We start from the raw sequence: 15,497 nt of genomic DNA, 5'->3' as shown, positions 1-15,497 counted from the left end.
AGTAAACAAGCCAGGAAAAAAAAATGAGTGATGAGGGAAACCACTTCTTATAACACATAAGAGGAACTCAGGGAATGAATTCTAGCTAGCCTGGCTACCTACTGAGACCTTGCCACAAAAACAACCAATCAAGCAAGCAGAGAAAGGATCCGTGCCGGCTAATTACAGAGTATATAGTACACACTGGCCCCAAGGTGACTTCCGTGCCTGAGTGCTTTTCTCAGCCTCCATCTCTGTGAGGAGACTGCTGACACTGGCCACAAGCAAACGCATCCCCTCAGGCTCACCAGGCCTGATTGCAGGGGTTCTCAGTGCCTCAGGATGGAGGAACTGGACTACAAAACTAATGAACTTCTTTTGTGGGCCAGCCGTGGGGCTTGAATGCAGGGCCTTCTCACTGTCTCTGAGGCTTTTTTGCTCAAGGCTAGTGCTCTACCATTTGAACCACAGTGCCACTTTTGGCTTTCCCTGAGTAGCTTATTGGAGGTAAGAATCTCATAGACTTTTTTGCCTGGCCTGGCTTCGAACCACAATTCTCAAATCTCAGCCTTCTGAGTAACTAGGTTTACTAGCATGAGCCCAGTTAATGATTTTTTTTCTATAAAACTAATGAATGGTTGGATCTGTGGCTCGAATGACAGAGCACTTGCCTAGCATGTGTGAGGTCCTGGGTTCGATCCCCAGTACTGGTCAAAATAAAAAGAGGGGGAAGAAAGAAAAAGATAAAGAAAACAAACAAATCTAATGAATGTTTGACCTTATGGGAACATTCATAATGACCAGGTTGTGACAAAAAAGAAGGAGGAGAAGGAGGAGGGAGAGGAAAGAAGGGACTGAGGGAAGGAGAAAGGAAGGAAGGAAGGAAGGAAAAGCAATTGATTTCAGAAGGAAGCAGCTTACTTCATTGATGACAGCTTGAGTTCTAGGTCTGGCTGCTCCATAGAAGCAGAGAAAATATTTACAATAAAAATAAATGCAAAATAGGGCTGGGAAGGTGGCTCAGTGGTAGAGTGCTTGCCTTGCATGCATGAGGCCCTGGGTTCGATTCCTCAGTACCACATAAGCAGAAAAAATAAAAAAGCCAGAAGTGGCGCTGTGGCTCAAGTGGTAGAGTGCTAGCCTTGAGCTGAAGTGTTGAGGGACAGCACCCAGGCCCAGAGTTCAGGCCCTACAACCAGACCCCCCCACACAAACAATGTAAAATAAACATAAAATAATGAGTGTGGGGGCTGGGAAGGTGGCTCAGTGGTAGAGTGCTTGCCTTGCATGCCTGAGGCCCTGGGTTCGATTCCTCAGCACCACATAAGCAAAAAGAAAAAAGCCGGAAGTGGTGCTGTGGCTCAAGTGGTAGAGCGCTAGCCTTGAGCTGAAGAGCTGAGGGACAGCTCCCAGGCCCAGAGTTCAGACCCCACGACCGCCAAAAAGAAAAAGAAAGAAGAAAAAGAAAAGAAAAGAAATCCTAGCTGGCATAGTGGAGTATGTCTGCAATCCCAGCATTTGGGAAGCTCTAAGCAGGCTAGCCTGGGCCACATACCAAGACTTTGTCTCAAGGAAAGAAAGAAAAAGAACTCCCAGAACTCAATAAAGAGAAAGCAAACAACCCAATAAAATATATACTAGTGTATGCATAACCAATAAACACAGGAAAATGTCCTCTGACGATTAGTCATCAGGAAAATATGAAGTGTCAATATGCACATATGTGCACGGTAGATGCTCTGCTCCAGTGGGATGGAATTGGAGAAAGGGGGTGCTGCGTGGAAAATTCCCACCTGCTTCATGTCAAAATGTTCTAAATGTAAACGGCCCAGGGCTGGGCATGCGCACTGTACGTGGGCATGCGTACAGATGGGTAGAGGTGGCCGGGCTGTGACATCCACGGGGCCCTTTGCTTGCAGGCAGCAAGGTCTTCTCCAGAGTGAAGGCTGGGATATGTGACAAAGGAGCCTACGGGACAGCGGTGGTGAAAGGGCTCACACACCCCTGTCCTGTTAAATGAACATTACAGGAGATCTCTATACTCTTTGTTCTTGTTAGTGTATATACTGGGATCAAACCTAGGGCTTAGCTAGGTGCAGTGACACATACCTGTTGTGCCAGCACTCAGTGGGCCAGCTTGGCTTAGGTAGTGAAACTGTCCAAAAACACAAAGAAACAAATAATCATTAATAATAACAACAACAATAATAACAGGGCCATAGGAAGACTGTGGCTCACACCTGTAATCCCAGACATTTCAGGAGGTTAAGATCTGAGGATCTCAGTTGAAAGCCAGCCTAGAGAAGACAAATTCAAGAGACTGTCATTTCCAATTAAGCAGCAAAAAGCCAGCGTGGAGGTAATGGCTCAAGTGGTAGAGCACCAGCTTGCAAGAATGCAAGACCTTGAGTGCCCCCTACACACACACACAGTGCCTCATTCATACTAGACAAGCATTCTACCATTGAGCTAAACCCCAGCCTCAGGAGGCCATTGTTCTAGATGAGGTTCCTACACTGGACCGAGCCAGATGCTAGTGGCTCACACCTGTAATCCTAGCTACTCAGGAGGCTGAGATCTGAGGATCATGGTTCAAAGACAGCCTGGGCAGGAAGGTCTGTGAAACTCTTCAATTAACCACCAGAAAACTGGAAGCAGAGCTATGGCTCAAAGTAGTGAGCTCTAGCTTTGAGCAAAAGAGCTGAGGAACAGCTCCCAGGCCCAGAGTTCAAGCCCATGACTGACAGGAAAAAGAAAAAAAAACAGGATAAAATTCCAAATGGCTTGACCCAGGCTAATGTTCCTTATTACCAAGCTGAGATACAAGCTCACAGACACAGAGGAAAAGGGAAGAAATAACAGACATGTGGGAGGCAGGAAGATGTCCTGTTTGGGAACACCTGCTCCCCATTCTAGACTTGAAAATAAAACCAATTAGGAACTTTAAACCCAGTCTGGGGGCATGGTTCAAATGGTAGATTGTCTAGCATGCGCCAAACCCTAGGTTCAATCACCAGTATGCCAGAAATCTTCAAACTCGATTATGATTTAACTTTTTTTAAGTCACTTATTTGGCTTATTTTGCCAGTGCTGGTGATTGAACTCAAGACCTTGCACAGGCTAAACCAATATTCTAACATGAAATTTTCTTTTTCTCTCTCTCTCTATCTCTCAAGGCTGGCTCTATTACTTGAGATACACCTCTACTTCTGGCTGCTTGATGGGTAATTGGAAATAAAGAGTCTCACAGACTTTCTTGCTCAAGCTGACTTTGAACTGCGATCCTCAGATCTCAGCCTCCTGAGTAGCTAGGATGACAGGCGTGAGCTGCCAGCACCTGGCAAACTTTGTCCGGTGACAGGAGTTATCTATTTACTGCCTCTCCTCCTAGCTGGTGAGTCCCTTGTCTTTTTGGTAACTCAGTTCCCACTGCCTCCGACAGTACTGGCCTGGATTAGAAATGCAGGGGAAAAGGAAATGGGCAGCAGGGGGGTGGGAGTGGGGGAGGTCTTACTCCAAGAGTGGAGTCATTGTTCTCTGCGTGGCTTTTCCCAGCTCCAGTGGGCTGCAGGGCAAAGCCAAGAAGAGCTGGTCTAAACATGACCTCTGGGGGCTTTGCCGCCTTCTGCCGATGAGCAGAAGGCCATACTGGATGCAAGGTGCGGGTGGGAGGAAGGTCCAGCCAGGCTGCCAGGTTTCAGGCCGGGCTGGGGGAGGCCACAGTGGGACGGCAGAGGCATTTGGCCACTGCAGGGCAAGGCTGGAGGGCGGGGAGGGCAGCTGGTTGTGGTGAGCCGGCGGATTTTGGAACTCACCATTTCAGAGGTGGAGCAGTTTCAGGTGATGACAAGCTGCAGGTGTGGCCAGGAGAGTGGGCAGCTGGAAGGACAGAGAGAAGGTCTTTGGGAAGAGCACACAGGGCTGTCTTTGGAGACACGGAAGCACCCTTTTTAGGCTGAAGAGAAATAAATATGGCACCAAAGCCAAGTATCAGGGTCCGCCCTGAGCAAGGGGAAATGACTGGACGAAACCCCTGTACTCATTGATTCAATCCTTTCCCCATGCCTTTCTCCATTCGTTCATGTCATTCTTGCTGTTTATGAGCATGGTAAAGCAGCAGCCAGCCACCCTCCCCGGTGGTGTCTGTTCCTATCGTCCTCACACACCCACGCCTGCTCTCGCCCCTTCCCAGGAGGGGCGGAGAAGGCACCGTTGTAGGAGCCTCAGGACGGAGTGGGTGCTTCAAAGACAGGTGCCGAGGCATCGTGGTTCGGTGCAGGGGTGAGAGGGAGCCAGGGCCTTCACTCTCCCCCCACAGTAGCACAGGAGAGAGCCATGGCAGGAAGTGGAAGCAGGTGGATGATGCAGGACTCTGCCTATCCTGGAAGGTGGGTGCTTCTGTACTGGGATTTGAACTCAGGACCTCCCTTTTGAGGCACACCTCCAGCCCTCTTTGCTGTAGTTGCTTTGCAGATAGGGACTCACTGAGATACGGTCTAACTTTGCCCCAGGCAGCCTTGAACTTCAATCCTTCCAATCTGCCTCCCAAGTAGCTGGGATTACAGGTGTGCACCACCAAGCCTGGTCAGAAACCTCTTTTAAGAAAATGGTGAGGGCCTCATGTGTCCCTCAAAGCAGCCAGCAGTGTCATCCTCCCCAAGGTGCCAGGGTGAGGGGTCGTGGCCTCCGGCCAGGCAGGAGACTCTCAGGGGAATGAAAGCACGGGGTGACAGGACCTGCCACGTCCTTGGCTTCTGCCCACAAATTTTCTCTGGCTCAGCTGTGGCCGGGCACAGGGCTCCTTCCATCTCCCAGGTGGAACAATCTACAGCAAAAGCCTTTCCAGGGGACACATTCAATGTGGGACACGGTGCTGGCCCTTGGGCCTAGGGATGGTTCAGGAACAGGAGCGGGCCAAGCCTGATTGTCATCAGAGCTGCCTGCAGTCAAGGGCCCAGTGAAGGGCCTGGAGCCGGGCTGGGGGTTCCTGAGCAAGGCCCCGCCTCAGCTGCTCACCCCCACGGTGGCTCTCTCCTCAGGAATTCTGCCTGCTGTGTTGTGATCTAAACAGAGGTGAAATATTTGGAGAATCTGACATTCCTGACCTCTAAAGTTCCTAATCACAGTGTAGTCACAGAACCTGAGTTCCAGTTACATAGATTTATCAGCTGTTGGTGAAATAATTGCAAATTACTAGGACAGTGGATGACACACATTTATCAAATGATTATTTGACATATTTTGTTAAGTTCTTATGTATGCTGTTCATCAAAATCATGAGAATTCAGTGGTTTGCTTTAGTTTATCTGTGTTCTTTAGTGTAATAAATACAGAGCTGGTGCCAGTGGCTCACTCCTGTAATCTCAGCTACTCAGGAGGCTGAGATCTGAGGATCATGGTTCAAAACCAACCTGGGCAGAAAATTCCATGAGACTTTTATCTCTGATTAACCACAAAAAAAGTCAGAAGTGGAACTGTGGCTCAAGTGGTAGAGTGCTAGCTGGAGGCACAAAGCTTGTGGACAGTGCCCAGGCCCTGAATTCAAGCCCAAGAGCTCTCTCTCTCTCTCTCACTCACACACACACACACACACACACACACACACACACACACACACACACTAATTATGTAGTTTAAATTGGCCAGTAACTTGTCATACAGCCTAGGCTGGCCTCTAGCTCACAATCTTCCTTGGCCTTTCCCTTCTTTTCTTCCCTCTCCTCTCCTCTCCTTTCCTCTTCCCTCTTCTCCCCTCCCTTCCCCTTCCCTTCCCTCCTCCTTCCTTTTCCTTCCTTTCTTTATTGTCATTCTGGGATTTGAACTCAGGACCTCACTCTTCCTAGGTAGGCACTCTACCACTTGAGTCATATCCCCAGCCCTGACTTTATGGTGTCCTTTTAAGTACCATTCTCCCCCCCCCCCATTTAGTGCTTGTGAGTTTTGCTGTCCATCAAAGAATAACTTTTTTGGGGGGAGGGGGGATGGTCCTGGGGCTGAACTCTGGGCCTGGGCATTGTCCCTGAGCTTCTTTTGCTCAAAGCTAGCACTCTCCCATTTGAACCATAGCAACACTTCCAGCTTTGTTTGTGTGGTACTGAGGAATCAAACTCAGAGGCTCATGCATGCAAGGCAAGCACTCTACCACTAAGCCATATTCCCAGCCCCACTTTTTAAATTTAAGGCCTCAAAAAGATTAATTCCAATACTTTTGCCAAGAGATTTTTTAAAAAAATTTAATTATATATATATTAAAGATATTGTACAGAGGGGTTACAGTTACTTGAGTAAGGTAATGATACATTTCCATTTGAATATTGTTAGCCCCTCCTTTGTTTCTTCCCCTACCATCCCTTCCCTCCCCACCTCCCCACCATCCCCCAAGTTGTAGAATTTGTTTTTAACAGTGTTTTGTTATTTCCGTTCCCCTCCCCAAATTAGAAAAATGTATATACAAGATGCAGGGCACCAGAATCAAATACAGTGAAAACAGGGGTTATACCAATAGAGAGGAACATACGAAAGAAACAAAAGAAATCACATAGTAAGAGGTGTTTGTTTTGTTTTTTTAAATCATTTCCACTTTGATATTTAGGACTAGGTTTCCTTTGGAGTTCAGTTTTGTGGATGGAGATGGAAGCTCACAAGGTTTACTGTGACTCAGTTTCCCCAGAGAATTGAGGAACAAAGTCTTCTGCTGAGAAGGGAGAGGGGAGAAGAGGGTGGGAGGGCAGGAGAGAGGGCACACTTTTTAGGGACTGTGCCAAAGGCTGGACCTGAGTTCCAAGCCACAGACTTAAAGTGAGAAGAAACATTACAGAACTTTCCTCCAAGCCAAGCACTGGTGGCTCACACGTGTAATCCTAGCTATCAGAAGGTTGATATCAGAGGAGTGTGGTTCAAAGCCAGGCAGGAAAGTCTATGACACTCTTATCTCCGATTAACCACTATAAAACCGCAAGAGGAGCTGCGGCTCAAAGTGGTGGAGCCCTTGCCTTGAGCTATAGTGTGAAGGGACAGTGTCCAGGCCCCAAGTTCAAGCCCCATGACTAGAAAAGAAAAAGACACCAAACTTTCTTTCAGCCAAGGTTGGCATGAAGGAAGACAAGAGTTAGGTTTTACTAGAGTTGGACATTTGCCTGTGCAATAAAGCAAAAACAAATTCAGCTAAGACAACTGAGAGAAGCATGGAGCATAAGTAACTAAGTAAAGGCTGGAGAGGAGAGGAGAGGACAGAGAGACAGACAGACAGACAGAGGAAGGAACACGGCTCTGGGGCCTTCTGGAGTAGAAAGATAACAGTGCTGGAGCAGTTAAGTAGAAACTGGATGTGCTACAATGGGGGCGGGGATTAAAAATAAAATGTTCTGCTTGCCCCAGAAACCCTCCCCACAAATATATAGAAAAAGAGCAGTTTCATGTTTGAACAAGCAAAGCCAGACAGGTATGCAAATGATATGCCAATGAGATGAAGGCCAGACCTGGTGCCTAACAGATTAACTCTATCTCCTGTTTTCAAGGTAAATCTGACTTATGCTCATAAAGAAGGACTTGGTCATTTTAACGCTTTACACGTTTACCTAGCTCAGTTGAAGGTTTCCTGGACATTAGAGCAGCTAGTTGTGTTGGTGAATTGTGGTCCTCTGTGAAAATCAGTGACTGGAAGGAACTGGAGCCGGTCTTCATTGATGTTTCCATTTCACACAGGTGGCTCCTAAGTCTTGGAGAAAAACATTGCTAGGCATTATTGGCATTATTGGCTAGAGACCTGTTTTTCTTTTCTTTTTTTGAGATTTAAAAGAAATGGAAACAAGATACTTTTATTTGGTTGCCGTTTTTGTTCTTTTTCTTTTTGCCATGTTTGTTTATCTGTCTTTGGGAGGGTAAGGGGGACACAGAAACAGAGGGACAAAGAGTGAACAATTGCAGCAGTACTCACTGGACACTATGCAGAAAATGGACTATACAACTTGTGGGTGGGTACAGGAGGGGAAAACTGGGAGGGAGGGTGGGGTGGGGTCACATTGTCCCCCCAAAAATGTACTCATTACCTGACTTATATAACTGTAACCCCTCTGTGAATCACCTTTATAATAACAATAAAAATTAAATAAAAGCAAGACCAAGATATCTATCAATAGATAAATAGATTTCTCACAGGGAGAGTGGCAGAGTTTACAAACACATTTCTGTCTACAAGTACCCTAAGAAAACGGCCAGGTCTTACCAGGAGCTCATGGCTCCCACTTTTGTAATCCTAGCCACTTTGGAAAGATCGGGGTTCAAGGCCACCCCAGGGAGGCAAATCACATCCAGGCATCTTCTCAGAAGGAAATAGAATAGACCTTATCCCAAAAATAACCAGAAAAAAAAACAGGCCTGAAAGCATGGCTCCGTAATAAAAGCAGCTGCCTAGCAAGCGTGAGACTGAGACATGGGAGCTAGACAGCTGGAGTTCGAGTTCAGGGGTACTCCTGTTCAGAAGCCTTTCCTCATCTGTGAAGAGAGGCTTCAGACCCTTCTTGAATTCTCATCCCTCTTTCCATGCAGCATTTGTAAGCTGTCTGGTGTTTCACATTCATTCCTTCGTGATTTCCAGCCTTTCACTGTTCTGTTTGCCACACCTGCTTAGCTTTACTGCAGTCAGAAAATTCTGTGACTGGGCTGGGAAGGTGGCTCAGTGGTAGAGCGCTTGCCTTGAGCTGAAGCGCTGAGGGACAGTGCCCAGGCCCAGAGTTCAGAGCTCTAGCCTTGAGCTGAAGCGCTGAGGGACAGCTCCCAGGCCCAGAGTTCAGAGCTCTAGCCTTGAGCTGAAGCGCTGAGGGACAGCGCCCAGGCCCAGAGTTGAGCTGAAGAGCTGAGGGACAGCGCCCAGGCCCAGAGTTCAGAGCTCTAGCCTTGAGCTGAAGCGCTGAGGGACAGTGCCCAGGCCCAGAGTTGAGCTGAAGCGCTGAGGGACAGCGCCCAGGCCCGGGGACAGCGCCCAGGCCCAGAGCTCAGGCCCAGGGACAGCGCCCAGGCCCGGGGACAGCGCCTAGGCCCGGGGACAGCGCCCAGGCCCAGAGCTCAGGCCCAGGGACAGCGCCCAGGCCCAGGGACAGCGCCCAGGCCCAGGCCCAGCGCCCAGGCCCAGGCCCAGCGCTCAGGCCCCACGACCGACCAAAAAAAAAAAAAAAAAGAAAATTCTGTGACTACTGCCTATTCTGCCCTGTGTTGTGGGACGGTACAGAGGAGAATGTTAAATGTTAAATGAGGGGTTGAAGAGAGGAGCTTGTATGCCTTGGGGCAAATCATGAAGAGCCTCTGGCTTTATTTTCTTCAATAACAAGAACAACAAAAAATGGCCAGCTAGGCAGGCTGTAACTCTAGCTAAACAGGAAGCTGAGACTTGTGAATCTCAATTTGAAGCCAGAGTAGGCAGACAAAACCATGGGACTCATCTCCAACTTGTCAGCAAAAACCTAGAGGTAGAAGTGTAGCAAAAGTGGTAGAGTGCCAGCATTGAGCAAAAAAGCCAAACGAGAGCAAGAGGCCCTGAGTTTAAGGCCTAGTACTGGTACGGATGTGAATGTGAACTCACACACACACACACACACACACACACACACACACAGAGTTGACAATCATCATAATGGCTGGCCTAAAACTTACAAGGATTTTTGCTGAAAGAGAAATTTTCAGTTCCTAAGAGGAGGAAAAAAGAATGCTTTTTCAAGGCATGACTGTAGTATGTTAAGAACATCTGGGAAAGCAGGAAAGTGAGAAGCTGGGGGGAGAGGGCAAGGGAGGATTCAGGCTCAGGTGATCTTTCTAGAAGCACGCTGTTCTCTATTGTCTGTAGGACAGGCCGGAAAAGCAGGCCAGAATTGTGTTCTTTATTCGGGTGGGAAACCTGAACCGCCACACCATTAAGCAGCTTATCCCATGGTCTGATTTCAAGGCCTAATCTGTTTCTGCTCCTCGGGATGGACTCTTCCCTCCCACAGTGCGGCTTCTCTAGAAAACCTTCCCTGCATTCTTCCCAGCAAACCCCAGCAAAACCTGGAGTCATCCGTCCACCCAGTGGCGGGCAATTATGTCTGTGTTATGGAAAGCTCCTTCTCTGATGGCTATTTGGATGAGGAAATAAAGAAGCCCGCAGATGTGCCATCTGGGAGTGGCCAGAAAACAACACACCCACCAGGCCAGCCTCGTCCTTCTGGTTCTCAAACCTGAAGGGACTGTTCCATCTTGCAAAGGCTGCACGTGGCTCAACGCGCCATCAGAGCCAGCTGCAGAAACATTTTGGGAATAACTCACCTAAGCCACCAAGCCAGATTCATAACAAAGCATGAGACGATTCCGTGTGGATGGCATTTGCTTCTTAGCCTTTCTTCCCCGGAATCGACAGTGTTCCTCATGCCCTGAGCTCTCAATTTTTCATAATCTGGAGAGCAATTGTATGTTGCTTTGTTTTATCTCATTTTATTTTGACAGGTCTGGGAATTTTGTGTGTGTATGTGTGTTGCATGTATGTCAGCACTGGGATTTGAATTTAGGGCCTCATGCCCTGCCTTAGCTTTTGCCCTCAAAACTGCCATTTTACCATTTGAGCCACATCTCCACTTCCAGCATTTTGCTGGTTAATTGGAGATAAGAATCTCTCAGATTTGTCTGCCCTGGGTAGCTTTGAACTCGATCTTCAGATCTCAGCCTCCTGGGTAGCTAGGTTTATAGGCATGAGCTACCAGGTGCCTGGCTTGGAAACTGACTTCCAGACCTCATACTGGCTAGGCTAGCACACTATCACTTGCGGTATGCCTCAGTTAAATAACAATGGCACCAGGAAATAGTTCATATTCAGCGATCAAAAAGATGTGCTATTACTCTGGTACTATGAAAGTTTGTTTTTTTTTAGTTTTGGTTTGAGTTGGTGCCAGTACTGGGACTTGAATTCAAGGCTTGAGTGCTGTCTCAGCTTTTCCCCCACAAGACTGGTGCTCTACCATTTGAGCCACAGTTCCACTTCCAGCTTTTTGCTGGTTAAGAGATGAATCCCTAGGATTTGTCTGCCCAGCCTAGCTTTTTTTTTTTTTTGGTTGGTGGGTTTTTTGGGGGGGGTCTGGTTGTGGGGCCTGAACTCAGCCTGGGTGCTGTCCCTCAGCTCTTCAGCTCAAGGCTAGCACTCTACCACTTGAGCCACAGCACCACTTTTGGCTTTTTTTCCCCCTGCTTATATGGTGCTGAGGAATCGAACCCAGGGCCTCATACATGCAAGGCAAGCGCCCTACCACTGAGCCACCTTTCCAGGCCCCCCTCCCCCCAGCCTAGCTTTGAACTGATCCTCCAATGTCAGCCTCTTGAGTAGCTAGGGTAATAGACATGAGCCACTGCTGCCAGGCTACTCTTGGTATTATTTTCAAAGCTGTGAGTACTGTACATAAAGCTTCTAATCTTTCAGCAGTACATTTCAGAGACTCTGGGAATAGAAAATGTCTTGTTTAATGCTGCTTCAGGTAACATACGGAAGACAAGCACCTTTCCATAGAAGGCTAAGTTATATTCTCCTGAACACAAGGAGAGCAGGCGCCACAACTTTTGGTCAATTTCTTCCTGTTTCTCTGTGTTAGAATTTGATCACACTTACAGAGGCTATGAGAGAAAATTCTATGTCAGTGCATATGTAACTGCCCTTGAGAACTACAAGTCAAAAACCCTTGAATAAGGTATTCATTCTGTCTCTGTCTCTGTGTCTCTCTGTCTCTGTCTCTGTTATTCAACAAGGTGTCTTTATTTGGCTTTGAAATCTGACTCAAGTTCTGGGATATGATAAATTACTGATGATATTGAATAATCCTTCACTGATAAGATATGTTGGAAGGTGTAGTAAGCGCACCTGTGGTTCTAACAGTTCAGAGGCTGAAACAGGAGGATCTTGAGTTCCAGCATTGCCTGGGCTACAAAAAGCGAGCCTGTCTCAAAAAAACAAAACAGAAAAAAAGTGCATTCTATCAGTTTAATCCCTAAAGGTAATCAACAACCAATCAAACTGAATTAATGAAAAAATATGACTATATTAATAACAAAATAGAGAAATAGTTTGGCATGTCCACAAAACACTAAGTATAAAGTTGAAACATCACCTACAATGTGTATATTCATCTCCACGAAGAGTACAGAAGTATATGTTCATACAAATTTCACACAGCATCATTCATACTTGCAGTGACAACTAATGGGCATAAGATTTCTTTTGGGAGCTGGGTGCTGGTGGCTCATACCTATAATCCTACCTACTTGGGATGAGATCTGACAATCAAGGTTCAAAGCCAATACAGGCAGGAAAGTCTGTGAGACTCTTGTCTCCAATTAATTACCAAAAAACTGGAAGTAGAGCTATGGATCAAGTTGGAGAGTCCCAGCCTTGAGCAAAAATGCTCAGGGACAGCACCCAGGCCCTGAATTCAAGTCTACTGGCACACACACACACACACACACACACACACACACACACACACAAGAGGTCAAATTGTTATGTGAATTACATGCCAATAATATCATTTTTAAAAAGTGATCAACAGCAACAGAATGTCATACTTTATGTTTAATATATAAAATCTTAGCCAGGCAAAAGGTCCACGTGTATGTGTATTCATTAAAACGAACAAAGACAGTTTGAATGTGACAATGGTGACTCTGAGACTGTAGGATTACAGGTTGTACTTTCTTCTTTATATTTCTATGTTCTACGCATTCTTTATAATAAGCATAGAATTACCTTTATGAGGAAGGAAATAGGTTGTATGGGAAAAGTCAAACTACTGCTACAAGCAACAGACACCATCCATGATAAGCTTAAAAATTTACCAAGAAATTTAATATGTGAAATACCAGAATGAATTTAGATATTGAGTAGGAAGATAGAGAAGACAAGGAACACTGTAGGTCCTCACTGTTCATTGGATGTCTAAAGTTACTTGAGACTTTTAACTTAATTATTATTATTTTTGTAGGTCGTGGGTCTTGAACTTTGGGCCTGGGCACTGTCCCTGAGCTCTTCAGCTCAAGGCTAGGGCTCTACCCCTTGAGCCATAGTGCCACTTCTGGCTTTTGGGTGGTTAATTGGAGATAAGAGTCTTATGGACTTTCCTGCCTGGGCTGGCTTTGAGCCACGATCCTCAGATCTCAGCAATCTGAGGAGCAAAGATTACAGGCATGAGCCACTGGAACCCAGCAAGTCTTTTAATTTTAATTAGTTAATTGATTAATTAGTTGGTTGATTTGTGTGTGTGTGGGGGGGTTGTGTGTTGATACTGAGGCTTGCACCCTCTCTTAGTTTTTTGTCTTTGGTCAAGACTGGCGTTCTACCAATTGAGCCACAGCTCTATTTCTGGCTGTTTGTTGGTAAGTTTAAGATAAGAGTCTGGCTTTGAACCAGGATTCTCAGATCTCAGCCTCCTGAGTAGCTAAGATTATAGATTACAGGTGTGAGCCACCGGCTCTGGGCTGGCTGGTTGGTTTTGAAATAAGGACTTACTATGTAGCTCAGGCTGGTTGGTCTCAAACTTGCAATGCTCTTGCTTCTGCCTCCAAGTGCTTGGGATTACAGACCTAGACCACCATACTCAGAATGGCTTTTTATTGTTATTTTTATTTTTTACAGTGCTGGGAATCAAAGTCAGGGCCTCACATACGTGAGTTAATACTATACCATTAAGGTATACTTTTATTTACTGAAACAAACTAGTTAGAGACACCTAGGTTTCTAGAAAGAATGGAGCCCATAAGCAAAGCCAGAGGTACTTTTAAATGTGTTGTCCAGTTTTGGAAAAGCTAGTTCAATGGTCTGAAGTCTGAAGGGTGGAAGAATGTTTAGTGAAAAGTACTGCACGGGTTCTCATGAGCCATGACCAGTCCTACAGGCTTGCTGGACATAAGCCCAGCCATTAATCAGTTGATTCTGAGCAATTCACAAACTCCTGTGGGCATTTCTTTTTTTAAATACTGGCACTGGGCCTTGACCTCAGGACCTTGGCACTGTCTCTTAGCCTCTTCCCTCAAGGCTGGTGCTCTACCACTTGAGCCATACCTCCACTTCCAACTTTTTCTGGTTAGTTGGAGAGCAGAATCTCTCATATTTATCTGCCAGGGATGGCTTTGAACCATGATCCTGAGATTGCAGCCTCCTAAGTAGCTAGGATTACAGGCTTGAGACACTGGGTCTGGCTCCTGTCAGCCTCTTTATCCTCATTCGTAAGTGAGATCTGGCCCCAGCACTATCACGCTGTTTGAGTGGTCTCAGATAGGTTGAAACCACTCTAGACTAAAGCCCAAGCCAGCTACTCTGTCCCTGAAATAGCCACTAACCTCTTGTGCACATTGTTTCTCCATCCCTGGGTTTCAGGTGTCTTCCCTCAGGAGGTGTTGCAAGGACTGACTAATAACACTAGTTTCTCAACAACCACAGTGCCAGGCACAGGTGCAGGGAGTTCCACATCCACAACAGATTATCCACGTAATCATCTCCCAACCTGAAAGCCACCTTGGTGTCCTGGGTCAACGCTTCCTGTTTTGCTGATAATATGGTCACAGCTGAAGTCTCAGATCTTGTCAGACACTTCCCCAAGGATGGGAAAGATGTATAAGAATAGGTCCAGCAAGGCCCACTGGTTCATGCCTGTAATCCTAGCTACGCAAGAGCCTGGGATCTGAGGATGGCAGTTCTAGGCTAGCCAAGGCAGGGAAGTCCATGGAGATTGCTCTAAAGCTTCTTCTTGTAACTCAGAGAAAATAAAATTTCAGTGTTTTTGTTTCTTTTTGTCTTTATTTATTATTATTACTATTATGATTGATGCTTGGCTTCTGCTCTTGGTGGAGGTGTTACCACTTAAACCACACCTTCAGTCCAGCTTTTTTGCTGGTTACTTGGGGATAGAGACTCTTGAACTTTTCTGCTAGGGATGACCTCCAATAGGGGACCCTCAGATCTCAACTCTCCTGAGTAGCGAGGATTAAAGGCATGAGCTATAGTCAGCCGTGCCTTCCTCAGCCTAATAAATTTGGTTAATTTAAAAAATACTAGTTTTGTCTTGCTGACATTCACACGTTACTTTCTGAGGTTTCCTCTTCCTGATCGATGTCAAACAACGCAGGAACTCACGCCGTAATCCTAGGGTTTATTTACTTCCATTTAGTTATTTTTGCAGTGCTGGGAAATGGAACCCAAAGATGAATTTAAGGCCGTGCTGGTTTGGCCTCACCAGCCACAATGAAATCCCCTCCTTTATTTCTTCTTTTCTTTTCGTGGTGTTGGGGATAGAGCTTAGGATTTTGCATTTGCTATGCAAGAGCTCTAACACCATACATTACCCTTCTTCACATACCAGCGATCTGGAAGGTGGGTGGGTGAGGAGGCCCTCAAACACCAGCGGTGGCAGGGGCGAGGCGGGGTCCCCCGCACCAGCGGTGGCAGGGGCGAGGCGGGGTCCCCCCCGCACCAGCGGAGGCAGGGGCAAGGCGGGGTCCCCCCCGCACCAGCGGTG

Source organism: Dipodomys ordii, unplaced genomic scaffold (assembly GCF_000151885.1).
Source record: "Dipodomys ordii isolate 6190 unplaced genomic scaffold, Dord_2.0 Scaffold20, whole genome shotgun sequence".
NCBI classification, from domain to species: Eukaryota; Metazoa; Chordata; class Mammalia; order Rodentia; family Heteromyidae; genus Dipodomys; species Dipodomys ordii.
This window is presented reverse-complemented; position numbering follows the sequence as displayed.